Source organism: Mesocricetus auratus, unplaced genomic scaffold (assembly GCF_017639785.1).
Source record: "Mesocricetus auratus isolate SY011 unplaced genomic scaffold, BCM_Maur_2.0 Super-Scaffold_100003, whole genome shotgun sequence".
Lineage (NCBI taxonomy): Eukaryota > Metazoa > Chordata > Mammalia > Rodentia > Cricetidae > Mesocricetus > Mesocricetus auratus.
The window spans coordinates 77,014,647-77,041,902 of NW_024429188.1; the positions used below are offsets into that span (position 1 = coordinate 77,014,647).

The 27,256-nt window shown below is 44.4% G+C and overlaps 1 protein-coding gene and 1 pseudogene across 2 annotated transcripts in view; both read left to right on the forward strand.

Annotated features, from left to right (window-relative positions):
* Frmpd3 (FERM and PDZ domain containing 3) overlaps positions 1-27,256 on the forward strand; it is a 146,032-nt gene that overhangs the window by 39,077 nt on the left and 79,699 nt on the right. Inside the window, exon 1 of one of the 2 annotated variants that reach the window (XM_013118206.3) lies at positions 17,273-17,387. The exons of the other annotated variant lie outside the window; for it this stretch is intronic. The gene's annotated coding sequence lies outside the window, so the exon portion shown is untranslated. Of the gene's footprint in view, positions 1-17,272; positions 17,388-27,256 lie in introns of those variants that run through there. 2 annotated transcript variants of the gene reach the window in all.
* LOC101827853 lies at positions 5,912-8,533 on the forward strand (annotated as a pseudogene).

Sequence of the window (27,256 nt, forward strand, 5' to 3'; positions counted from 1 at the left end):
GGCTTGACTTGAACTCACTATGTAGCCCAGTCTGGTCTCAAACTCAGGATTCTCCTGCCTCAGTCTCCCAAGTTCTAAGATTATAGGTATGTGCCACTATATCCTGCCTCTTAGCTCACTTCTGAGAAGAAAAATGGAAGTTATATGGGGCATTTTACCCATGCCCTCACAGCCAGTCAATACCAGAGCTAGGACATGACCTTTGTCTGACTCTAGAACCATGTGTCCTATGCCAAACTGCCTCTTGTGTTAGGAGTCCTGCCAAAGATATGTTTGCATTACTCTTTATGTTTTTGCAAGCACTGTCTGCCTACTATTGGCTTCTAATGACTGAAAATGTCTCAAACCCATCTGCTAACTGGGATAGGGGCTGGGGAAGCAGGCCACCATGGATGTGAATAGATATGGCCTCCTGATGAACCAAGACTATTTCCAGCTGGCAGCTGATGCCTTGAGAATAGGGAGTATGCTCAGAGAGGGCCTCTGGGCTAATCAATTTCTATAAAAGAACTTTGAAAAATTACCATAGCTAAGACCTGTAGGTGGAAGCCTGGTAAACAAGATGACTCTTCTCTTTGTATTTTCTTCCTCTGCATTTGATCCAGTAGGATTCTGTGAGTACAAATTATCTTCATGACAACTGCTAGATGCCCTGCCCACTAGCATCTCTTAGCAGGGCTTCCTTCTTTCTCCTAACCCTAACTCACCCAAATCCCTTACCTCCTGTCTAGTTTCAATGTTCTTTGTTTATTATCCCATTTTTCTCTTCTTGAAAATGCCAACTCCTTTCCCCTGTAAATCTCTTTACTTTCCCCTTCTTTTATTTCAGCTCAAGCCACATTAAGACTGTGAAGCTCTTTGGAAAGTAGTGAGTATGGCAGGCTGGTAAATAGAGTTTGGGGATAATTTTCTTTCATTGGGCTTTGAAAAACAATGGTAATTCACAGCCCTGGTATGTCTTTGTTTTTGCAGTGCTATTAGGTAGGTATAGATGAGGTTTGTGACCATGACCCCAAAGGTACAGTTCCTGCAGATGGGGGAGGGGTGTGAAAAGTCACTCCAGGTGAAGTAGTATTAACTTGATTAGCATGGCATTCCACATGCAAGGGATTAATAGGTACCATAGGGGAGAAAAGGGTTTCTGGGTACTAATGACTTTGGTAGGTACTGAGTTAGATAAGCTAAGTTTTACTACAGGATTTTGCCGAGCTTTTAATATCCTAATGAGTATCATGAATCTCTAAAAGGACATTTAGAGGTTTTCCAATTGAAGTGTGGTCTGAGGACTGGCAGAATAGGCATCACCTGGGAGCTTGTTAGACCTGCAGGAGCTCAAGCCTCCACCCAATACTTTCCCAGCCAGAACTGGCATCGTGACAAGACCATCAAGGGAGTTGTCTACGCATTAAATGCTGAGTGGCACCAATTTAGAGTGCATAGCATTTCTCAAACCTTTTTCTGCCCATAGGACCCCTCTATATGGCGTCTACAGGAACATCATCAGAGAAATGCCAAGGCAAGAGAGTCCCTCATAGAATTTTTTCTAAAGGAACAGGAAATAGCACCACAATTTATAAATTGTGGGGCTGGTTGGTCGTGCAGCACCCTAAGATTCATTTTACAGCAGAATCATGTCTTCTGACTCTTGTGTCACCAGAAAGTCTTTCCATACCCCCTTGTTCCCAATTAACTCATTTCCCGGGGCATTTTAAGCAGTGCCACAGTTGTGTTTCTTGGTCTGTTCTCTAGCCCAAATCACCTTGTTCATTTCTTAAACCCGGCAGCTTCTCCTGGGTGCCAGAGCTCAGAATCCGAGCATGCAAAGAATGTTCCATGATCCCCTGCTGTAAATCATTACAAAGACAATTTTCTCGAAGCTAGGCAACTTTTCAGTCCGGTGTGTTCTGTTCAGTTAAGCTGTCGTTGTTTTTCTTTTAGGCCTTTAAGCTATTGTGCCAAACATCAAAATAACACTAGCTATTTTGTATTCAGAACTTGCAACTCATTTGGGGGCATTGTTAATATTTTATAAGAAAATTCTCTTTTTTCCATTCATATTTGTGATTTTCAAGTGTGTTGCTCTGTTGCATTCATAAACACAATTTTTATTAAGTCTTGGGGCCCCATTTTTTCTTTCTTTTTCTTTCTTTCTTTTCTTTTCCCTCAGAGGAAAAAAATCCTCCAGTTCTATGTTAAAACTTAAAATGAAAATAAGCTTTGGTATGTGAACATTGGTTTTGCAAGGAAGTTGTCCAGGATGCAACTGTTCTCTACAGTGGGGTATGTCTATGCCTAGACTCTGGTTCAGACACAGGCAAAGCTTTCAATACAGTTTCTTTGAAGCTTATCACAAGTGTCTCTGCCATGGCCACTTTCTGTGGCTGGCCAGGATTGTGTGTTTAGAGATCAGGTAAGATAACCAGAAGGATAACACTTAGAGATATTTGGAATTGAGAAAGACTGTCAAACCCTGAGGATGACCAGTGTGGGGAAAATAGTGCTTCTGACATTTTCCATACTCCCATTGACTGACCTGTCTCAGACTTCCACTGACTGACCTGTCTCAGACTCCCACTGACTGGCCTGTCTCATACTCCCATTGGCTGACCTGTCTCAGACTCCCATTGGCTGACCTGTCTCAGACTCCCACTGACTGACCTGTCTCAGACTCCCACTGACTGGCCTGTCTCATACTCCCATTGGCTGACCTGTCTCAAACTCCCATTGACTGACCTGTCTCATACTCCCACTGGCTGACCTGTCTCAGACTCCCATTGACTGACCTGTCTCATACTCCCATTGGCTGACCTGTCTCAGACTCCCATTGACTGGACAGCCTCATACTACCATTGACTGACCTGTCTCATACTCCCATTGGCTGACTTGTCTCATACTCCCATTGGCTGACCTGTCTCATACTCCCATTGGCTGACCTGTCTCAGACCCCCATTGACTGACCTGTCTCATACTCCCATTGGCTGACCTGTCTCATACTCCCATTGGCTGACCTGTCTCAGACCCCCATTGACTGACCTGTCTCATACTCCCACTGAAGCATAAACAACAGTGTAAAAGGGACTAGACTATGGAAACGCCTCATAATGCAGGAGATCTGAGGATTCATTTGAATTTTTCACTAGCTCAACAATACCAGGAGTGCTGTGGTGCAGGGTCTCATCCTTTAAAACGGACATGCAAACTCACTGAAAAAAGATGATCATGCATAGCAATGAGTCCTAACCCTTCTAAGTAGTAGTATCAGGACACATCTGATAATAATGGATTATTCTACTGGAAGTGCTTTCTCTGTACTGATAGCCCACAGTTGGTATGGATTAAGAGTTTGTCCCCTACTAGAAATCCATGGGCCTTTCAGCTAACCAAGGTCACACAGATGGAACTGTGTCTGTCATTCATTGCTAGGTGTGAATGAATACTATCAGCTAGCATTTCTTGAGCACTTTCTGTATACTTGGCACTGGCCTGGTAACTTTTATTTACATTATCACTTTACCTATAATGTCATCCAATCCTCACCATGCCTTATCATTTATATGTACAGATAAGGAAGTTGAGGTTCAGAAAAGGAGAAAGGCGTACAGCTGAGAGGTACCGCCTCAGAGCAAGCCCCAGTATGTAGAACTCCCAAGTTGTACTATTTACTCCTTAGGCTGGAGGATCACAGAAATCACTACAGGATACAAAAGGAAAGACCAGGGCCTTGAAGATTACTAGTCACATATGTTTGCCTCGTCATTTTCCCTAGGGCTAGCCCTGAACACAATTGAGATTACAGTAATCTGAATAGCACACTTGAAGAATTACCAACAGAGCCAATTCCCCCAGTCTTCTCCTGAACCCCACCATTCAGCAATGCTTACACTAGACATGCTCTACTTGAAGCGTTGAGCACGCTGCTCCTCATGCTTACAACACCTACTCCCTTTCTTCCTTCAACACTTTGCTCAGTTGCCACCTTCTCTGGTGACTTTCTCTTGCTTTGTTTTCCCTCTCCCCGAAATACTTAATTTTGCCTACAAATGTATTTATCGTCTGTGTCTTCTCACTAAAATACAAGGCATACTAGGGCAGGTTTTTTTAAATCTCTTTTGTTTAGTGAAGTATCCTGAGGGTCTAGCACTACCTCTGGCATGTTGTAGAATCTCGATAAATATTTGTATGATGAATGACTGAATATGAAGTAAGCTTTTGACACAGTTCCCTGCCGGTGCCATATCTACAGAGTCAACCGTGGCCTTTGGAAATAAAATAGCAGGTGATCAGGTAAGACATGTGCAACTTCATAAGTAAGAAGAAACAGATGTGGAATATTTTACATGCAAAATGACAAAAGCTGAGGATCCATATTCTAGTGCTTCTTCACAGCAGTTTTACTATCTGTTGATTGAGAAATGAATAGTGATGATGAATTAATCTAAATTTGTGGCTGTGTTTATTTATAAACAGGCTAATTATGTAGCCTAGGCTGACTTCAAATTGGCAGTCCTCCTGCCTCAGTCACCTGAGAACTGAGATTACAGGTATGTACTTCCACACTGAGGCATGTTTTAAAGTAAATATAGATTTGGTTAATCGTTCTGGAATTGACCTAAGGCTTGGAAAACAGGGATATGTAATTTGATGCAATGTTGTAGGATATGCCTAAATGTCTGGCATCTCTTATCCAGAACTTGACTTCCAGCATTGTCTCTTATTATCTGTGTGATCTTGAGGAAGTTAATTAAACCTTGGCCTTAATGTCCTTATCTTTACAAGGAGACTAGGAAGAGACTCAATTTCGTAGAATTGTTATGAAAATTTAATGAGTCACTGCATGGGCAACCTGTGTAAAATGACTGGCATGTAGTAAATGCTCCCCAGTTTAAAACAGTCATCATCATCATCGTTGTTGATCATTATTTGAGAACTCAGATAATGCTCCCCAATTGAAATATGGCATTGTCATAATCATTGTTGGTAATTATTTAAGAATTCAGATAATAGTTCCATGTATATAAATTCGCATATATACATGGAAATTTGGGGGACTTTAGTACCTCAAAGTCCTGGACCTGCAGTTGTAGGAGCCAATGCAGCTGGCACAAGGTATTCCTAACTGTCAAAGAAAATGGGTTGGAGTCTGGGTATGGTGGCACACACATGTAATCCTAGCTGAATCAGGAAGATTGCTAGTTCTAGACCATTCTGGGCTGCAAAGTTCCATGTCAGCCTGGACTATATAGTAACCCACCACCAACAACTTACCACACATTTTTAAAGTGGATTAAGCCCTGGTAGCTAGAGGACCTAAGCATAGTGATAATGGGTAGGGATACCAGAGCAAAGGCAGTGAGTGGCATCATTTCAGGAGGATAGCTAAATGTACATATTAAGAGGGGAAGTCGGCAGCTACAAGAAGGCCTTCTAATGCTTTCCAAATACTGACTTAGCTAACAGTTGCTGAGGAAGACAGTTAAAGATAGTTATCACTGAAGGACCTTGCTATAAGTTATGAGTATCTTATCACCCTGGAGTGTTAGCTCTTCAGATGTAGTGAGACTGCTTTGATCTTTACCTTATCTGACTTTGCATTATAGAAAGAAGTCTTAGTGCCAGGCACTAGTCCATCACTAGAAGGTTGTTTATGGGTGACCTGAACAGTTTCTCTTCAATATATCCCTGCTCAATATATACCCACTCACCCCCTATCCTGAATGAAAACTGAAGAAGGCTTTTTGAAAGGTCCTGGACTGCTAGGCTGTGCAGCCTAAGTTGGTAGTCAATAGGCAGTGATGCTTTCTCCTCTGTCTGTCATTGCTTGGTCCTGAAGAGCTCAAATCATAGGATAGATTAGCCAAGGAACCCGGTGAATACTGGAGATTCAAGAGATCCAACAAGAAGGAGGTTAAGGATGAAGATCCGTGGGGGTAAGGAGAAGTGGCCACCCCCTGAAGCTACACATTATTGGATAGGAACTAGTTCACCCACGGAGAAAGCTCACAAGCTGTGCTCTAGGCTGATTAATTTGATGAGGGAGTTGAGCATATTCTGCGATTTTTGCTAAGAATGGGCGACAGAGCCAATTAAACCTCACCTTCCTAGGGAAGAAACTGGGAATCCCAGCTTCTGGGTTTATTTTAGGAAACTTATCTTTCTGGGGTAAAACACCCTTCAGTAGTACATGGCAGTATGCCACAAAAGACTGTTTCTTCTTGACCTTCAGTCCAAACTCCTGTACACACCAGACATTTGTGTCCCAAACCAAGGACCTTAAAATACCCCTTTCGGTCTTGTACAGTTCCAGTGGTGCCCCATCATCATTTCTCCCAGAGCATCAATTCCATTCTCCTTGTCGTGCAGTAGACCATTTGTAATTGTCCAGTCCTTCCCTTGTCCTGATGGCGAGTTCTGCTCTGTGGCCTCATTTGCATCAACAAACGCAGACTGGCATCTGTCAGCTTAGCACCTCAAGCCAAGGATCTGGAGCAGCAACCAGTAACCTTCTAAGCCAATACTTTGGATACTGAATTCAGAAATGACAGTGTCAAATTGAGGCTAATTTGCATAGGCTTATCAGGTTAATTACTACAATGTCTCCAGGAACTTAAAAATCCTTGAATTCTTATGCAACCAGAATGCTCAAAGTCTGTTGCTATGAAACTTGGAGTGTAAATTACCATGAATACCATTAATCTGTTCACTAGGAGGTTAATTTGCAATTTGTTGGCAAATCACATGTGGGTCTTATAGCAAGAGTGTGGGTGGTGTTTTCCTGCCAACTTGTAGCCCTGCCTGTGTTTTGGTGCGTGTGCAAATGCACTCATACTAGTGTATGTGTGCACCCATACATACACAGAGTACTGGGATAGGCACATTATGGAAACTTACTTCCTTGGTCTTTCCACTGTCTTCTAATCTTACCTGAATGTTCTGGCACACCCTAGATCCTAGAGCATGTGTTCTCCAACTTGGAGGGCTCCTGCACAGAGCACTGCTTGGTCTAGTGCCAGCTACCTTATGTGACATTAGCTCCTCCTGAGACAGAAGCACCAAAGTGTCTGCTAATGCCTCCAAATCATCTGGCTTTTTGGAAAGATGAACTTTTCACTCAATGGCTCTCAAGTTGTTTTTGTATGCTCATGATCTGTGTCTGGAGGAAACAGAATAGGAAAATTGCCTTGAGGTTGAAGATGGTGACCACACACCTCACTGGGAAAAAAACTGTTGAGCATGTCTGTCCTATGCTACTCTTATGATTGGTGGCAGGACTGGTGACCCAAACTGTGTTAGCTTATTCTCCACAAGAGAATGGTACATACAACCATTTGAAGAAAATTCTCTTCTAATTCAGAGGCCAAGCTGTTGGGAGTGACTAAAGAGGTGTTAGAACTACACTCAGAAGTAGCTCAGGGTACCCCTTTGGGCAGACGCATGTGTGATTTAAGTACATTCTGAGAAAAAAGACCTAGTAGGATATCATAAAGGGAATGGGGATCTAAAACACCCATTCAGGAGGGATCTTCAGGAAATTCCTAATGCTTCATGGGGCACTGAAAACCTGGGTGGGAGAAGCATACATATGCATCACAGTGATGGCTGCACAAAAGAATGAGGACAAGCCCAGGAGAAATTCCAGGATCTGAGTGCTGCTTATGAGGTTCTGTCAAACAGTGAGAAATGGAAATAGTAGGATACTTATGGGGAAGAAAGCTTGAAAGGTGATCATCAGAGCTCCCAAGGGGATATTTTTTCACACTTCTTTGGAGATTTTGGCTTCATGTTTGGAGGAGCCCCTTGTCAGCAAGACAGAAATATTCCAAGAGGAAGTGATATCATTGTAGATCTAGAAGTCACTTTAGAAGAAGAATATGCAGGAAACTTTGTGGAAATAGTTAGAAACAAGCCTGTAGCTAGGCAGGGTCCTGGCAAACAAAAATACAACTGTCTGCAGGAAATGTGAACCACACAGCTGGGTTCAGAGTGCTTCCAGATGGCCCAGGAGGTGGCTTGTGAGAGTGCCTTAATGTCAAACTAGTGAATGAAGAACGAACACTAGAAGTAGAAATAGAACCTGGTGTGAGAGATGGCCTGGAGTACCCCTTTATTGGAGAAGGTGAACCTCATGTGGATGGAGAACCTGGACATTTATAATTCCAAATCAAAGTTGTCAAGCACGATATATTTGAGATGAGAGGGGATGATTTATACACAAATGTGACAATCTCACTAATTGAGGCTCTGGTTGGCTTTGAGATGGAGATAACTCACTTGGATGGTCACAAGGTACGTATTTCCCAGAACAAGATTACCAAGCCAGGATCCAAGCTATGGAAGAAAGGATTCACAGTTTTGACAACAATAACATCAAGGGCTCTTTGATAATCAGTTTGATGTGGATTTTCCAAAAGAATAGCTTATAGAGGAACCAAAAGCCCTACCCTTAAAATGGCTAACAGATGAACCTATCTGGGTACAGCAATGGCCTATCACCTCTGAGAAGCTAGAGGCTTTAGAAAAGCTGGTTCAGGAATAGATAAATGCTGGACATGAATCTACTATCCCTTAGACTTCTCCTGTACTTGTTATCAAAAAGAAATATGGTAAATGGAGAATGTTTACAGACCTGAGAGCCTATGGGCTCTCTACAGCCTAGGATGCCCTTGCCTTCTCTGATACCTAAAGGATGGCCTATTATAGTCATTTATCTAAAAGATTGCTTCTTCACTATACCTTTACAAGAAAGAAATAGGGAAAATTTTGCCTTCACGATGCCTACTTATTACAATTCTCAGCCGGTTAAGAGATATCAGTGGAAGGTTTTGCCACAGGGAATGTTAGGTAGTCTCACCCTGTGCCAATATTTTGTGCAAAAACCTTTGGAAATATTTCACAAAGAATTTCCATGATGCATTATATGGATAATATATTGTTGGCTGATTAGAAGAAAGGAACTTTGGGAAAGATGTTTGAAACAGTAAGGGAAATTTTACTTCATTGGGGATTACAGATTGCCCCCAGAAAAAAACAGAGGAGATTCTATCAATTATTTAGGTTATAAAATAGATCTACAAAAAATTAGACCACAAGAAGTACAGATCAAGAGAGATTGCTACCAGACTCTTAACGATCTTCAAAAATTACTGGGAGAGATTTCTCAACTACAGACAGTTATTGGAGTGGAAGGGCATGATTTGAAACATCTAAAAATGGCCCTGAAGGGGCACAAGGACTTAAATAGTTCACAGATATTATCAGATGAAGCTGCAAAAGAATTAGACTGGGTAGAAAAGTGAGTGCCCCTCTCCTCAGACCTTTATTCCACACACCCCAAAATGGGCATGGTCAGCACCACAGGTACCTAGATCTCTTCCTATAGGAGCTCATAAAGGGAATGGAGATCTAAAACACCCATTCAGGAGGGATCTTCAGGAAATTCTTAATGCTTCAGGGGGTGCTGAAAGCCTGGATGGGAGAAGCATACATATCCATTACAGTGATGGCTGCACAAAGGAATGAGGACGTGCACAAGTTTAGAAAAGCTCCAAACTTGTTTTGTTTACTGACATTACAAGAAAGTCTTAGAACAGAGAATGTATGTTAGATGGGAGAACATGGGATGCTCAGCAGAGACAATTAAGAGGATCATTAAGACCCAGAAAGTGTGACTGCTAAGGTGTCTTCAACAGTTCTCTTCACCACAATCTCCCCCGCCAGTTCACTCACAAAACATTACCTGGAGCTGGAGAGATGAATTCACAGTTAAGAGCACTAGCTGCTCTACCAAAGGACCCAGGTTCAATTCCCAACACCCACATGGTGACTCACAACCATTTGTGACTCCAGTTACAAGGAATCCAACAACCCTCTTCTGGTTTTCAAGGTCATGGGACAAAAACATGGTACACAGACACATACACAGGCAAAACATTCACACACATAAAATAAAATAAGTAAGTGTAAATTGGTTTGTACAAATTAAAGTATTAACTGAGCAAAGGTAGTGGTTCATGCCTGCAATCTCAGCAATGGTGAGGAGGGAGGAAGGAGGATGGTAAGTTTGAGGCCAGCCTTGGGTACATGTTGAGCTCCAGGCAAGTCTGGTCTATATAGTGAAACCTGTCTAAAAGTTTTTAAAATATTTACTGAGTTTGGGTCTGGGGATATGATAGGCAAAACACACATTCTAATGGAGGCTGGACTTTGAAATTAATTCTGCCTAGAGGCTTTCCCAGGCAAGGTTACTTTAGTTGAGTCCAAAAGGTGATGTTAGAGATTGCCAGGCAGTCAAGGTGGCAGAGAGCACCCCGAGAAAAGATATAGCAAAGTGAGTATAAGTATGGAAGGATAAACTATGTGATCCCCACTGTAAAGCAGGAAATGCAATTTTGCTTAAGAAACCATCAACCCAAATTTCCACAAGTGGCCCCTGAAAAAGACTGTCCCAGAAAGAAGCAGCTATAAAATTTCTCTGCTTCTATAGCATTAATCCAACACAGAGTCATTGGCTACTAGACACCATTATCTACATCACAATGACACTTTCCTACAAAACCATGCATTGAAGGCTGAGATGTGGGCTAGGTATGTACACATCTTAGTGGTAGAGCACTTGTGTTTTAGGCATGAGTCCCTAGAGTCCATCTTCAGGACAGTAACAGCCATATAGAGGAGAGAGGGGAAAGAAGAGCAGGTTGATGGTGACAAAGGGAAACCAACATGAAGAATAACAGGATTAAAATAGCTAGCATTTATTAAGCATTTCCTTGGAGCCAGGCACTTCACATACACTCGTCATAATAACCCCTTGTAGTACATACATTAGTCATTAGTGACATAATTTAAGAACAGTAATAATAGGTAATGTTATTCCCACTCTACCCATTTCACAGATGATGAACAGGAAGCTGAACTTTTCAGTCAGTCTCAGTAGGTATAATTCAGCTACCTTTCATTGCTGAGGTTCTGGGGACTTGCTCTTTCTTCCTGGTTCCAGGCCTGCCTCCATGGGTCAGAGATTGTCTGTGAAATCAACTGCCTACAAAGGCGCACCCTCCACCACAAAGACTCTGAACCAATCTGTTACCGGGGCACACAGTTTATCCTCTCACTGTTTTAAAGAAATGTCAGAAGGGAAGGATGGGCCAACTCTGAAAGAGACAATGTACTCATTAGGGGAAGATCAGATATAATGCTCAAGAAATGTTTCCTTTCCCTTTTTAATTGCCCTTAAAAAAACAACCCAGAAGTTTAAGTACAATATTAAATGAAAACTGACAATTCACCCTATAATGAGATGAGGCTACAGAAAGAATGGTGGGCACTGGGGTGACACAGAAAGCCTCTCATCCAAAAGGGGCACTGCCATTTAGTTCCATCAAATTGTTATTTGGTGGATCCTTAAAGCACTGAGTTACCAGTAGGATTTTTTCAAGAGAAGCCAAAAATCTGGATCTTCATGTGATATCTGAGGATTTTTACATTTTAAAATAACGTTTATTTATTGATTTGTGGGGGAGCATGCCACATTCTGTGTGTGTGTGTGTGTGTGTGTGTGTGTGTGTGTGTGTGTGTGTGTGTGTACAGTTTGTGGGAGTTAGTATTCTCCTTTCTTTATGTGGGATCCAGGGACCAAACTCAGGTCATTAGGCTTGCAGCAACTGATGCTACCTGCTGTGCTATCTTGCCATGACAACTTTTATATATTAACAATAAGAATGTTTTTCTATATTAACAATAGAAAATCATCAATGGACTGGGAAATGGCTCAGAGTTTAGAAGCACTTGCTGCTCTTGCATAGGACCTGGGTTCAATTTCCAGGATCCACTGTGACTGGCTCATAACTATCTGCAACTCCAGTGCCAGGGAGTCCAACACTCATGTAGAGGCCTGTCCTACAAAGATTCTGTGACCCCCCCTCACACAATCGTAATCCAAATTCATATCCTAGTATGTACATACCTACACCTTCCCAAGAACTCCATATGGCCCTAGAGGGTAATGCATGGGATGCTATGGGAAAGAGCTGTGTTTCTAAGCCCTCTTGACCATTTCCCATCATGTTTTATTGGTCACACACACAAGCCTTCTCACCTCTCTGTGCCTTGGTCTCCTCACCCATCCCACAGGAATGGTTTCCCCTGGTGTTTGTGAGGAGGTGGGGAGTCACTACATGGTGTATAAGAGCGTTTCGCAGAAGCCCAGCCCTCTCTCCACAAGGGAGAGTCTGCTATTACAAGGTTAAGAAGGATGTGGGTGGGGAGGCAACAGAGGCAGCAGGGAGCAGCATCACACATGGAGAAAAGGCCATGCACGTTAACAATGCAGCTCACAAATGAGAGCAAATTAATACTGGGCCCAGGGAGAACAGAACATTCACACAACAGGGGCAAAGCACCTATTGGAGCTGCTAGGTCTTATCAGGGAGAAGGAAGCAGGATCTCAGGGGGAAGAAGGAGAGGGGCCAAGTGAGGAGGATTTCTTGTGCTAGGGAGCTTATCTAGCTGGAAGCAGAAGGTACGGTGCCAGCTACCAAGGAAGGAAAGATAGGAGGAGGAAAAGATGAGGAAGGGACTCCCACCTAGACCTGGGGAGCAAGTGGGAAGAGCATCTGACAGCCCCTTCAGAGGGCAGCAGTGTGGCAAGGTGGTAATAACAAGGAGGCATGTCCCTCCAACATCAACGTATTTGCCTTCACCCATTGGTAACTGTACCCAGATCGCCAAGCAGAGGGTCACCAAGGCAGGAGCTGCAAACTACATAACCAGGCCCCTTCTCCCACCATGGCTATCTCCTTTATCTCTGTGCCGTAAACTAATCAGGGTCCGCTGACAAGGAAGCAGTGAGTCAAGCATCCCTCAGTTCAGAAAAACCCTGACAAATCTTCAGAAGGAAGAAAACTGGAAACTGAGGCACAGTGAGCAGAGTGGAGTCCTAGATAAGGACAATGTTAAACATTCTTATAGATCAGGGCAATATTAAACATTCTTATATGGCCTCCATTTCAGAGGCACTGACCAGTCAAGACAAGCAGCTCCAAGAATCAGAACATGGTTGTGGAGAGAAGCCATTTGGGGGTGCTTGCAAAAGGGGACACTCAGAGGCCTTTAGGGAAGCAGCTATTTACCAATAACTAAAGAAGGAATGTAAGGTTTTCCAGGTAAGATGGGGTTACAGGTGTTTCCTAGGGAATGTCAAACCCTGATCCTCCATTAGTGGAACCAGTCCTAGAGGGTCTAGGATTCTCAGGGGAAAAGCTACCTCTCAAAACACAAAGAGTCCATTTTTTCTGCTTTGCTTTGATAGCAAATGTACAGTAGATCGTGCCTGTACTATTCAGTATCAGTATCAAGTGTCCATAGTGCCAACTCTTTGTCTCCCCTGCATGAAAAATGTTAACATACCTGCGGCCCTGTGAGCAGGACCCACCCTTACAAGATCAGCAGTTCCAGTGTCAAAGAGCTTAGAGTCTGTGTTTGTTTAAACAGGAAAGAACCATGGAATCAGCTAACCCAGCATTCTCATTTAATGTGTGGGGAGTCTGAGGCTTAGAAAGGGAAAGCATAAGGCCACATACATCCAATTGCTTCCAGAGCCGAGGCGAACAGCAAGTTGTCCCTGTTCACAACCCAGGGTCTTTTCTCTTTCCTTCTCTGCTATTATCCCAAGTCTCCATTATATTTGAGCCAAATGCCAGAATATCTTCAGGGCCAACCTTACACATAGGTAAACATCATGTGATCAAATGTGTCTCCCCAATTGTCTGTCCCTGTGCCTAAAATTTTACCATCATGACTCATTCCCTTGGACCCTGAGGCTTCCTGATCTTTGGGGATAGAGTATAAACAAGGGAGCGGGGAGTGTTGTTGACAATAGCTGAGAGAAAGGTATTGTAAATTAGAGCCAAGCCACAGGTTTGGAGAGAGCAGTAGCAAATGGTCTGGAGGATAAGATATAGGCCAGACAGAGAACGCAGTCTGAACCTGGGGTTTGGAAGCATGGTGGGACAAGGAAAGAGTATTTGATTGTGAATGTACCCAAAGCTACCCTCAAGCCACAAGCTTGGACACTCGGGAAGATTTTCACCCAGAAAAAGATACTGTGACCCAAGAAGTTTAAGTCACTGCTGGCTGGGGAGAAGGACGTGAAAGTGAAGGATAACATCAGGCTGTCTGGAGTGGCGGCAGGGGCACTTTATTAAGAGAAGCAGCCTGGGTGAGATGGATGTGACAAGAGAATCTATGAAGACGTTGAGAAGAGCCCCAGCCACAAGAGGGATGGGCTCTATGGCTGCCAAGGAAGACTGGGTGTGGGATGCGGCTGTTCCAGGTCTTCCCTAGGGACCTACTTGCTGTAGGTGCCTTGGCCCAAGGCCAAAGTGCTTGCTCTTCCTCCCTTTGGCTTTCTCTCTAAGTCTTCTCCAGAGCTGTTCAAGGCAGCTCTGGGCTTGGCTCTGCTTCCTAGGTTCCTGAGGCTTCCCTTAGTCTTCTATCAGCTCTAGCATTCTTAGAGCCGATCTTGATTACAACCTGAAGTGAGACTGGAAGGGAGCAAGCAGATTTGCCTAGAAACTGGTTTCACCCATCGGGACCCTGTGTTTCCTTAGTGTGTTTGCTTCCAGTAGCTGGGGGTAAAGGCGAGTACATCTGGAAATTTGGAAATGTGTCTTGAAGATGCAGTTACATAGCAGACATACTACAGTCAGTCCCTTGCACCCTTGGGTTCCGCATTCTCAGCTTTAACCAACTGTAAATCCAAATATTCCAAAGGATAAAAATTATCTTGCTTCTTTTGCAAAAAGAAAAAGAAAAAGAAATTCTGAAGAGAATTGTTTGTGTTGAATTTTACTTCTTGTCATTATTCACTAACCAATACACTATGACAGCTCTTACATAACTTTTACATTGTATTGGATTTTTAAGTAATCTAGAGGTGATTTAAAGTATACAAGAGGATATGTATAGATTATATGCAAATACTGTGCAATTTTAAATAAGGGACATGAGCATCATTGTATCTTGGGATCTGTTGGGATCCTGAAACCTTCCCTGTAGATACCAAGGAACAGTTGTGTTATAACTTAAGATTGTAGAGGTATTTGGAGTGGTTCGTGGGATGAGCTAAGCAAGTGAAAGCCCCTCCCAGAGTTTCTACTAGTGCTGTTACAAGTCTCAGCTACTTGGGCAGAACACAGAACCAGCTATTACCAAAAGTAACTTCGCTCTTTTGGCCACCATCTGCTGTCTGACACGAGCTCTGTGCTTTCTGAATGGAATGTGTCTTGGGGCCTCAAGAGGTTTCACCCCCAGACACTTGCAATCCTGGGATTGGGTAATCTCATGGGAGGAGAAGGCTGCTATTGCCATTAGTTAGAGATTCAGAGCCCAGACAGCTCTGCTGGTTCTGTTCATGTCCCCAAAACACTCTCCCCAGTTTAAGGCCAGGTCATTCCTAACCTGTGTGTCATAGGCACCGCTGATGGAGAATGCTATTTCACAGAGCAGGGACTGCCTGGGCGCAGGCTCAGTAGTTCTGGGAAGATGAAATTCAGTGCAATCAATCTGGGAGAGTCATCCAGGATTTCTTTTCAGCTTTACTTCCCAGGAGCCCCCTCCCACCTTGGAGACAGACTAATCCCTGACATTTGTCTAGTGGCTTTATACTTTCAAAGCTCCTTCACATCCAGTACCTCCATCCAGCATCACAAACACCCCCAGAAAGCTTGACTGGAAGGTGTTATTATCCCTGTTAGACTAATACGAAAACTGAGGCCCCAAAGGGATGCATGACTCATTCAGGGTCATGCAGCTATTTAGTGAAAGAACTGGGGCTTTAAATGTTTCCTAACTTCCAGCCTTGTGATCCTTCTGCCTTGCAAGGTGGACTCTCCTACAGGACTATGAAGGGTGCTCCAGCACAGTACCCAGCACACAGAGATACGAATAAATATTTGCTGCATGAATGACCAAATGGATAAGCAAGCAAGCAAGGAAGAAACATACATTCTACAATAGTTCTTCTTATTTTTCTTGTTTTGAAAAATGGCATCACCATATCTCCCAGGCTGTTCATGATTTCCTGGGCTCAAGTGATCCTCTATACTCGGCTTCTAAAATTTCTGAGACTATAGATACAGTCAGTCACACGCAGCTCTATTGATCTTTTTAAGCAATTAAAATAGGACAACTATATTATGTTATTTGATCATTTTGACCCAGAAGGAAAAAGTACACGATCTTTCACAATTCACCAATGTCAATGCCAACGAAAGCCAAGTGTGACGCCCGTAGGGAAGCCAATAGGGCCTAATATCCTAACAAAGCTGCCTTCTACTCATCCTGCCCAGAGCACTGGCTCCCATGCGCCCTCACCCTAGTAGCAGGAATCAGCCCCACTGCCAGACCCACCCCAAGTTGTCTCCGGGAGCTTCTCTCTGGTCCCCTATCAGTGTCTCTCCGAAGTTCTGCGAAGAGAGTTAGCTAAGAACACTGGCTGTTCTCATCTTTAGGACCTGAGCGTGCTCCTCTCCTTGATGAATTCCTCGCAAAAACCAGACTTCAGAGGACCTGGGCCTGTCTCAGAGAAGATCACCTGAATCCACACACCCCCTCCTGCCTTTTCTGTCTCCCATAACACCCTCTCCTGCTTTTTCTGTCTCCCATAGCCCCTAGCACATAGTAGGTACCTATCAAATATTAAGAAATGAACTGTCTGTGCTAACGAAGGACAGATACCTGGAGTTGCCACTTGTCCTTAGTCCAGTTAGAAAAATGGAGGAAGGAGAGGTCAAGACACCGGTTTTCAAATGCTACCTTGCAGTAATACAAAGTGGAGTTTGTGCCAGGCATACCCCCATTTAAGATCCCTGTGGTTTCTAACCTTGGCCCCACCAGTTCAAGTCTCCGGACTCTCAGGGGGCATTTGTTTTGCTGCCCCCAGCCTCACTTTTGTTTTCTGTACAATGCTGAGGGAGCTGGAATGAGAAAATGAATGCAAAGCAGCGTGCAGCCCAGCCAAGCGGCAGCTGAATTATCCACACACCTCTGTTCCCAGAGGGAGGGGTCCCCCAGGGGCACCAGATTGCTCCTGAGGCAAGAATCCAGGTGGAAAAGAGGGGCTGAAGCTGTGTTTACCAACCCTGTGCTTAGTTCATCACCTCAGCCTCGGCTCTGGGGCTGAGCCAGTCGCCTCCTTCTTTAAGATTCTGGTCACAGCAGGGGCTGGGTTTCTAAGGCAGGCGTGATCTTTCTCTTCCTACAGACGCCACTGCCGCTAGTGTCTGCGCTGGGCACAGGCAGGGGCAGCGCGCGCGCGAGAGACAGCAGCGGGCGGGAGGGTTCCCGGCTCCGCAGCCACGCAGCCAGCCAGGACCTGGAGAGGGTCCCCGACAGTAAGTACTGCACCCCAGCAGCCAGGTTAGGGCTTGCCTGGGGAAGGGTCCTATAGCCGGGCATGCATGGGGTTGTGAAGTCCGAAGAGATTGCTAGGGTCCTCATTGGCACCTCAGAGCGACTTGGGGGCAGTCCCTTCCCTCTGGGCGCGCCTCCTTCCTAGCTTCTCTGGTGAGGGGGGCAGAGGATGCACAGAGTTGGTGCTTCGGGAGGTGACATTCCTCTCCATCCCCCACCTCAAGCCCCCAAGGATTTCTTCTAGTTGCCAAGAGGCCCTCGGGTCGGTTCGCGGTGCCCAGACCAGAAAACTGCAAGGCAAGATGCAAGCGGGGCAGAGGTTTGGATGCCAAACTGGCAGCAGGAGCGGGAAGTTTTCCTGCTGAGGGTGGGGGGCAGGGAGCGAAGGGGGTGAAGAGAGGCTAGGAGAGCAGAAAGCTGGAGGGGAGGGCAGGTAGTGTTTCTAGCTGTTGGAACCCAAGACCCCTGCCAGCAGCCAGATCCTCCAGGATCCTCTTCAGGTGAGAGCTTTGATTCCCTGCAAGCAGCTGCCAGTCCAGTGTGGGGAAGATCTGAGCTTCTAGACTCTTCTCTGTTTCCCAGGCACAGTGGCTAGGTTTCCCTCCCAGGGATCTTTGAAGGTGGGGGAGGGTGCACAGGGGATGCTGATTGCATTGTGGGGAGGGGACAGCTGAGACCTGAGTGTGCTCCACGCTGAGGACCATGACCACTGTACCCACCTGGTGGTACATTATTTACGGACATGTCATTAGCAAGTGCAAATGAAGAAAACGCATATCCGTCACCGGTTTTCTCTTGTTTGTGTACAATTCTGAGGGTGTCAGGCCTGAGAGCACAAAGACCCATATCTCCCTTCTGTTTTCCACCTTCAGCTCTATTGGTTAGGCTCACTAAGCTCTTTACCTCCCAGTAAAGTCAACTCCCAACAAGTCATACACAATAATAACAACACTAACCGTCATTTACTTGGAGCTTGCTGTATGCCAGGCACAGTTCTAAATATTTCACACGCACTATTTTACCTGTAGGGTAAATACTAACATTATTCATATTTTACAAAAGGGAAAATTGAGGCAGAGAGAGGCCTTCAAGGCCATGGCCAGATAGCTAGTGGAAGATGAATCTCAGATGTCAACTCAGTGTTCCTTTATACCAATCCCCATTGGTAACTGCTGGAAATATGATGGCAAGCTGACTTTAATGAAGTAATTTAAAAAAGGTTGATTTCCCTGTGGCAAAACTTATTTTAATTCTGTATTTCTGAAGTCAAGGCCCAGTCCCAACGAACGTTGAATCAATCTTTCAAATCACCCCCAATTACCAGAACAACACAGCAGATCCTATCACTTGATGTCTAATGATAATAATAATAATTTCTAGTAGAGCCTAAAAATGAGCACTTGCTTTGCCAGCCTGTTTCATGTGTTAAATCTTTGTATTAGTGTTTTGATGTGAGTAAGTCCTATGATGAATATCACTTTATAGACAAAGGATTTGAGGTTTAAGAGTTGGGCTTCCAACCCAGATCCAATAACTTCAAGGCCAGAGTGAGCTGTAACAATCCCTTGGCAGATCTGTGCATGAAAACAGGGGTTTGTATTTACTGCAGTCCCCCAGCTGGTTGCCCAGAATGCTGCACTCTTTCTCAGTTCTCAGCTCCTTCTACACCAAAGAAGGAATTGCATAGCTTGGTGGAGAGCAAGCTTCCAGGAGAAGATAGAGTGTTCCGGATGGATTTGGATTTTGTTGTTGTACTAAAGGCCATGCCAGTGACATCAATAAGTTGTTATGCTTTATAGGTTTTATTAATTAAGTAAGTATCTGGTTTGCTGGCTTGGAGTTATTAATCCGATATTATGGCTCTATTAGAAACAATCTTGTTTTACATGTCAATCCCAGTTCCCTCTCCCTCCTCTCCTCCCCTGGCCCCCACTACCCCCCATTCCATCCCCTTTCTGCTCCCCAGGGAGGGTGAGGCCTTTCATTAGGGATCTTCAAAGTCTGTCATATCATTTGGACCAGGGCCTAGGCCCTACCCCGTGTGTCTAAGCTGAGAGACTATCCCTCTATATGGAATGGGCTCCCAAAGTCCATTCGTGTACTAGAGGCCCCATAGATTAGCCAGACCTCCAAACTGACATCATCATTCAGGGGTTCTGAAACAGTAGGAGGTACTTCTTTAAAAAAATATTTGCAGCGATAGGCAAAATTGTCTTTGTACTCCCTAAGGGGGGGGGGTGTTGTTTTGAAGCTACAACTTTAGTAGCAGAAGCTGCAGCCTATGCATGTATATCATTGTTGTGCCCCCTCCCGACATGGTCCCTGTGAGCTGAAACCTATATGTAATTAAATCCTTTGAGTCTGTTCCTGGGTTACATCTAACCCTTCAGTGGGGTCCTTTGTAATTGTCCCCTATTTTCCCAACCCATTAAGAGAGCTAGCATTGAATAGATCCTCTTCAATATGGACAAAATAGGGTGTGTGATCCCTGTCCCTTTGGTCTCTGGGACTATGGAGGGATCTCACTGAAACTGCTTGTCCTCCTACCTTTCCTGCTGCTCCTACGAGAGGGCCCTTCCGTGTGTAATTCCAGGGTGCAGCATGAGAGATGCACTGGTAATCCCAGTGTTTTCAGGGCTCTGGCTCTCCTCTCCCTGCTCTCAGCAGAGTCCATTGCATCATTTCATAAAGCTACATGAAAGGAGTCAGTGGGGAGCTGGGCTCAAATTAAAGTTTTGCTTGAATTTATTCTGTAATTTCTTCTAATTGCAGTGACTTAAGTACCCAGAGATCTCCCCTCTTTTCTGACTCTTCCTAACTAGTCATTTGCTGTCACTTTTCACATTCCTTTCTTGGAATGTCCTTCTCACCTTCACCGCTGCCAGGGTAGGGGAGATCTGCTGGGAGATCCTGTGTTCCCTCTGTGCAGCCAGGTAACATGTGGTTTTGTGTTTGTTTACATCCCTGTCTCCACATTAGACTGCAGTCTCCCTGGAGAGAGAGACTGAGTACATAGCAGATGCACAGTAGAATTTTTGGGTGCATATATACATGAGAGAATGAGTTAATGCTATAGAAAAGCTGCAGAGGAGAGCCTCTCATTCACAGCAAGGGACTATGCCACCCTTCCCTTTATAGGAAGATGGACAGAAAGAGAACTGGCATCAATCTTCAAGAAAGCCCTGGATCTGTGGGGTTTAATCGATCAAATCAAAATGCACTATACTGCCAAAACCTGAAGGCTTAGGGAAGGGCTTTCTTGGTTAATAAGCTACTTGAGTTCGGTAACTCAAAGTTAGTCCTCAAAAAATTATCATTTTTCTAGATTTTTAATTGAAAATTCATACAATAGGTTCTAATCATGGTTTCCCCTCCCCATCTCCTCCCAGATCCTCTCAAACTCCCGACATATTCAACTCCATCCTTCTTTCTCTCTTTAGAAAACCGACAGATACAAAACAAATAAATCAAAATACAAAATAAAATAAACAAACAGAGAAAAACCACAACACACACCAAAAAAAAACCTACAAAAACAGAAAATTGGAAACCATCACGTATATACAAAAGACTGGTGAGATTTTAAAAAGTGCCCAAACAGAGCAATATGAGATTTTAAAAATCCATAAAAGAATCGTTAAATTTGCTTTGTGTTGACCATCTACTGCTGGGCATGGAGCCTGCCCTTAAGTGTAGTTTGTGTATACAATGGGACTCTATTGTAGAAAACTGGTTGTCAATTAAACAGCTTATTGGTTAGGGATAGGGACATATGTCTTTTCCCCTTCTCAGCACTGGGACCCCATCTGAGCCCATGTAGGCCCTGTGTATGCTTGCCTCAGACTTTGTGAGCTGATATGTGTGTCTGTCCTGCTGTGTCTAGGAGACATTGTTTCCTTGGTGTCCTCCATCCCCTCTGACTCTTGCAATCTTTCTGTCCCTTCTTCTCCAGGGTTCCCTGAGCTCTGAAGGGAGGGATTTGATGAAGACATTCCATTTAGGACTGAGTGTTCCAAGGTCTTTCCCTTGCTGCACATTGTACAGTACCCATCTACCTCAGGAGAAAGCTTCTCTGTTGATTGCCGAATGACATTTATCTATGGGTATAGCAGGATGTCATTAGGAGTCATTTAATGCTGTGTTCCTTAGCAGAACAGTAGAATTTGGTTTTCCCTAAGTCCGTGGCATACCTAGTCTCAGATTCCTGGCCACCAAAACAGTGTCAGGCATGGGTTTCATCTCATGGAGTGGGCTTTAAATCCAGTCAGATAGTGGTTGGTTAAGCCCACAGTTTTGTGCCACTATTGCAGGCAGGTCACCATTGTAGGTCACAGTGTTTATGGCTGGGTTGGTATTTACCTTTCTCCTCTGGTAGCATGCAGAGTACCTTCCAGTACCATGAGCACTAGTCAGAAGGAGTAGGCACCAGCTCAACATCGCCATGTTCAATGAGTTGTATAGGTGTTATCTTCAGCAATATGGCCTTACCATCACTTTGTGGAGAGTAACAAATAGCCTTGGCAAAGCCTGGGTTGCTTGGGGATTCTCATTGGGATTCTCATTGGGCCCCTTTGGCCAATGACTCAACTAGATGTAACCTATTTCTGGTACTGGAGGTTTCACTTGGTGAAAGATGTCTAGTTGAGGCATTGCCTCCCCATTACTTGTGAGCCCTTTTAGATTTCAACCTTGTATGTATATATTTTAAGAAGCTTCTACTGTAGTGGGTTTCCATATGGCCTCTCATATTGTCTGGGGTGTCAGTTGTCCCTTCCTGTATCTCCCTCTCACCCTCCTCTTTCTTCCCTTTCCTCATTTTATCCTGTTCCAGTCTGTCCCATCTTTCCATAACATACATGTTCTATTTCCCCTTTCCTGCCCCTCTAGTCCCTTACTCCATACCTAACCTCTGTGGTTATATGGATTGTAGCCTTTGACAGGTACTTTCTGCCCATAGATTTGATTCTTAGGTGGAGTGTTCATCAACCTCCCTCTTCTTTTCTGGCCCCAGTTCGGGAAAGACCTTAAAATTCCTTCATCTCTCTCAGCAAGAAGATGCAATTAGGCAGAATAAAAGGTGTCTCATTGTCCTGAGGCTGTAGTTAGCATCTCTGGGCACCTCCTGGCAGGGTGTTATGAGTTAACCAGGCCTCTATTCACATCCTTTCCTTTGTCTAGTGGCTTCTTGACCTAATTTCTGCCTTGCATCTGGGGAGGACTGATTGAATAGGTCTCAGATGACACATGAGAAGGAGCTAGGGGGCTGCTGTCTCCCACATCAGCCTGGTGCCTGTTGATTGTAAGTCCTACGCTGAAGATACCCATTTCAGGCAACTAGGCAAAGCACCAGGGTAGATTACTGTCTTCTCAGAAGCTCCCCGAGAGAACACTGAGGGGAGGATCCTGTGCCCCTGCAAAGTCAGACATGAGAGCGAGAATGTGGGAAAGTCCTATTCACTAAGTTAATTATAGCCTTTTGCTTTCCTGTTAGCCTGTACTTCAGTTCATCTTTATGCCTTCTGCTACATGTTTCTCGAATGATATGGTCCCTGGACCTGGTCTTTGTGCCCTCCCTCTTTACTGGCCCAGGTCTGGCACTTCCTCCAGGACCCAGCTGCAGCCCTAGCCTTCCCCTCCTGTTTCTGGAAATCACCAGGGGTGCAACAAGAGCAAGTAAATAACTTGCATGGTCCTTGCCAACTCTGACATTGTCCTGGAGTTGACCAAAATCAGAGATGGGGGCTTCCAAGACTGATGGCTCAGGCCACTGATGCTTAGCAGTCTCATAAAGAGGAGGACCTTGGCACAACACACCAGCTGAATAGGCGCTCTTTTAGCTTCAAGAGGCTTTGCCCAGAGCCCTGTGCAGTCAGTGCCTGCCAACCAGGCCCCAGGGAGGTGCTATATGAGTCCTGGGTCTTTGCTGCTGGAGGCAGCTACTTGGGAAGTTCCCAGAAACTCCTGACCACACCTGCTCCCTTGTCTGTCCTCCAAGCTTTGTTTACAGTTCAGTGCTTGGCAGACTAAAGGCTGGGATCCAAGAGAAGAAAAAACCTGGGTGACCAGGGACTCTCTCCTGGCTTGGCCTTGTGTGCCAGAGCTCTATGGTCCAACCTGGCCTCAAAGAGGTGTGCACTGAAGGAAATAATCCCGGCCTGCTGTTCCTTTCCCTGCCAACTCCACTTCTCCCATCACGACTATGCCCTCCTACTTTCTGCAATTCTCTCCTAGTCCTGTTTGGCTTCTCTTATCTCCCCTTTCACAAAAAAAATCCAGCTTCTGGTGCCTGGAAAATTGGCCTAAGTCGGCAAAGTGTCCTGGGCCTTTCCCTCATGTTTCCCATTTGTCGCTTGCCCCCTGCACCCCCATCTGTGAACCGGGTACGAACATCGTACTGTCGGTTTGGCATAATAGCAACCCTCCTCCCAGAAGAGTTCTGTTATCTGAAGTACTCTTCTGAAGGCTCTCATTACCATATGGTCCTTGAGCAGCCGTGGATGACCTAAGGGTAACACTGGGGGCAGCTGGCTGGCGTCTAGAGGACAGGGGAGAAATTGGAGAGGGCCTCCATAAAGCTAAGGTGACTAGAGATGGTGTCTCTATTGTGTTTGCCTTCCCCAAACCTGTCCCTTTGCCTTCAAGGCCTCCAAGGTCTTTCTTTCCAATTTCTCCTCTGTCTTGTTGTCATTGCTTCTTTCCCTCTTAGCTGGGGCAGGCTCCCTGTCCTGTTCAGCTGTCTTCTCTTCTTGCTCGTCTTTGCTTTCATTCCTCATCTCTCTCCCTCTGGCTTAGTCAATCTGTCTTGGCCTCCTTCAGAAATACTTGGTGTCGAACATGGAGGTGGGGGGCTGAGGTGCCCAAGGTTCTTTAGAATGACATGACAACTTCTTCAAGCTCCCATGAATATTTCATTGCTCTAGTTTCCCCTCACTGCCTCAGTCAGTGACAGGTGAGTGAGGGCTAAAATGCAAGGTTCTCCCCACTAACTCTGCCGCAGCTCAATGGCAGCAGCCTCACATCTGGAACAACCCTAACATCTGTCACCGGACTGGCAGGCCCAGCCAGGAGAGTTTAGGAGTGTGTCTGGACCTATTAGGCAGCATGTCGGAATCTACTGAATGTGCAGCCCCTGAGGAGAAAAGGGGAAGGCGAGGGGGCAGCTTCAGAGAGGGTCCTCGACAGCTTCCTTTCAGAGACACTTTAGGCTTGATCTCTGACAAAGTCACTCCAAGCTCCTAAATACTTGTAGAAGAGCAGATGACTTTGGTCACTCACTATACTTTCCCTCTTATGACAGATAACAGTTATTCCAACCCACTGGGGGAAAGCTAGTTTAGACAATCAAAGAAAAGAATCCAGATACCAACAAGTTTCCGAAATATGCTCCTTCAGGCTCAGTTGAAGAGGAAATTGCAGGGCCGTAAAGACCTGGGAAGGAAGAGAGAGTTAGCCCAAGGAAAGTAACCAGCTCAGCCACCTGGAGAATCTCAGAAATGGGAAGGACCATCTATCTACTCTTCCTACCCAATCCAGTGCTTCTGGCCATTCTGAACAGATGATTGCATAGTCTTTAATGAAAATTCCTTCCATCTGAGGGAAATCTTTTTTGATTCTAACTCTCAAAGGACTTGGAGTCCTAATGTCTCCTGTTCCTTCCTGTATTATAATCTTGGACTCTTTCTTGGACTTCATTCTCTCCCTGGTCTTTGGCCAGATACATTGAGGAGTGTCTCCTTTGGGCCAGATTCACTGCTGTGATTTGCATATGGCATATATCTCCCAAAGATGTATGTGTTGAAGGTTTAGTGCCCAACTGCTGGATCTGGTTGGATCCTAAGGTTTCTAATCTAACCAATGCATTAATACCTGATGGATTTATAAAGCAATGATTTTGGAGGAGGTGACAAAAAGAAGGCCCTAGTTAGAAGACACAGGTCAATGGGCTAATGTGCTGCAAAGATGTGTCCTGCCGTTTGTCTCTTCCAATCTTTCTGCTTCTTGTTTGCCTTGAGGAGAGCTGTTTTATTCTATTACATACGCTCCACCACAAGCCACAGCTTCACCACAGACTTACAAGCAGTAGGATTGAGTTTCTAGGAAAGGCCTTTGTGAAGAGGTGATATTTAAGCAGAGACCTATAAGATAAAAGAACATCCATGTGAAGAATGAAGAAAGAAATTTCCACAAACGAATGGGATACCATGTGAGTATGCACTGAAACCTGCAAAATCATGGACGGAAAAAAAAATAGGTCTTCCTCTTTTTAAGTTGTTTTTTTTTCAAGCATCTATTATAGAACTAGAGACTAACCAATACGATCACGATCTATGAATCTGACTTTCATGGGGTAAACCACAGCCAGTAACCAGTTGACAATGAATTGCATGGAATGGCCAGAGACCTCTATTATGTGTGCCTCAAAACTTTTTCTACTCACTTATACATTGGTTCACTTGGAAAACAACACCAACTATTTGCCAAACACCATAATAGGTATACTGTTAAACAAAAGAGACACAGTCCCAACTCATAGGGTTTATAGCAAAATATCCACAAAATACATAATTACAAAGTGTGATGAGTCTCATGAAGGAAATAACAGGCCAGAATAATAGGACAGTTTCCAGGAAAGTCTTTTGTGAGGGAGTTATATTTAAGCACGGACATAAAGAATAAAAGATCAGCCATGTGGAAAATAGGGAAAGAGGTTTCCAGGAAAATATAATACCAAGTGGACTGGCCTTGAGATGGCAAAGAACTTGTTTGGTATGATGAGAAACTCAAAGGTAAGTGATATGGCCATATTGTAATAGTCAGTAATAAGAATAGGATTGGGGAGATCACAGAGGACATGCAAGCCATGGAAAATAAGTTTCGGTACTGTTTACCAGCCTTGGAGAATGCCTGCAAGGTTTTAAACAAGGGAATGACTAGCTCTGGTCTCGGCTATTTCAACACCTGTAAATGCCAAATTTAGAAGGGGACAGCAGTGATATCAGAAGGCTAATAAGGAGGCAGCTGCAGCAATCCACAGGAGAAGTGATGGTGGCTTGCATCAGTGACAGCCATAGAGATGGAGGGAATTGCACAGATTCTGGATGTCTTTTGAAGTGACAGCTGACAATACTTACTGAGAAATTGGATGTCAGTGATGAAGGAGAAAAGACAGGCTTCAAGAAGGATTCAGGCTTTCAGCTTGACTCAGTGCCATGTACTGAGATGAAGAATGTTGAATGAGGTTTTAGAGGGAAAAAGAAATCAAGAGTTCAGTTTCAGCCATGTTAAGTTTGAGATTCCTGAGAGATATAAAAATAGAAATGTCAAAGTCTGAGAGTTTGGGAGCTCCTGAAGAAGAGTGAGTAGAATGTAAGTTTGGAGACAGTATCTACATGTTGGTTGTAGCTAAAGTCAGGGTACTGCATGGCATCAACTCAGGAAGGAGAAAAGAGAGAATGGAGGAATGCAAACCAAGTAGTCAAAGACCTCTAATATCTAGTGCTGATGAAAGAAAGAAACCCATGAAAAGACACTATGGAAAAGTAACCAGGGAAGTAGAAGGATAATCGGGAGCTATTTACAGAAACCAAGCAGGAGAGTATTTCTGGAGGGAAAGAGTGGCCATCTTTGTCTACATTTGGTGAGAGGTGATGTAAGAGCAGAACTGGGAGATGGATGTCTATGGAAGACAGAGGGTCCCTTAAAAGAGCAAATGTGGGGTGAAAGATGTGAAAGTCAGATGATAAGTGATCAAGGAGGAAAACAATGAGATGAGAAAGTATGTGTGGAAGTTTTTGCTTTTGTTTTGAGGAATTTTTTCTTTGAAAGGGAGCAGGAAATGAATCAGTAAAGA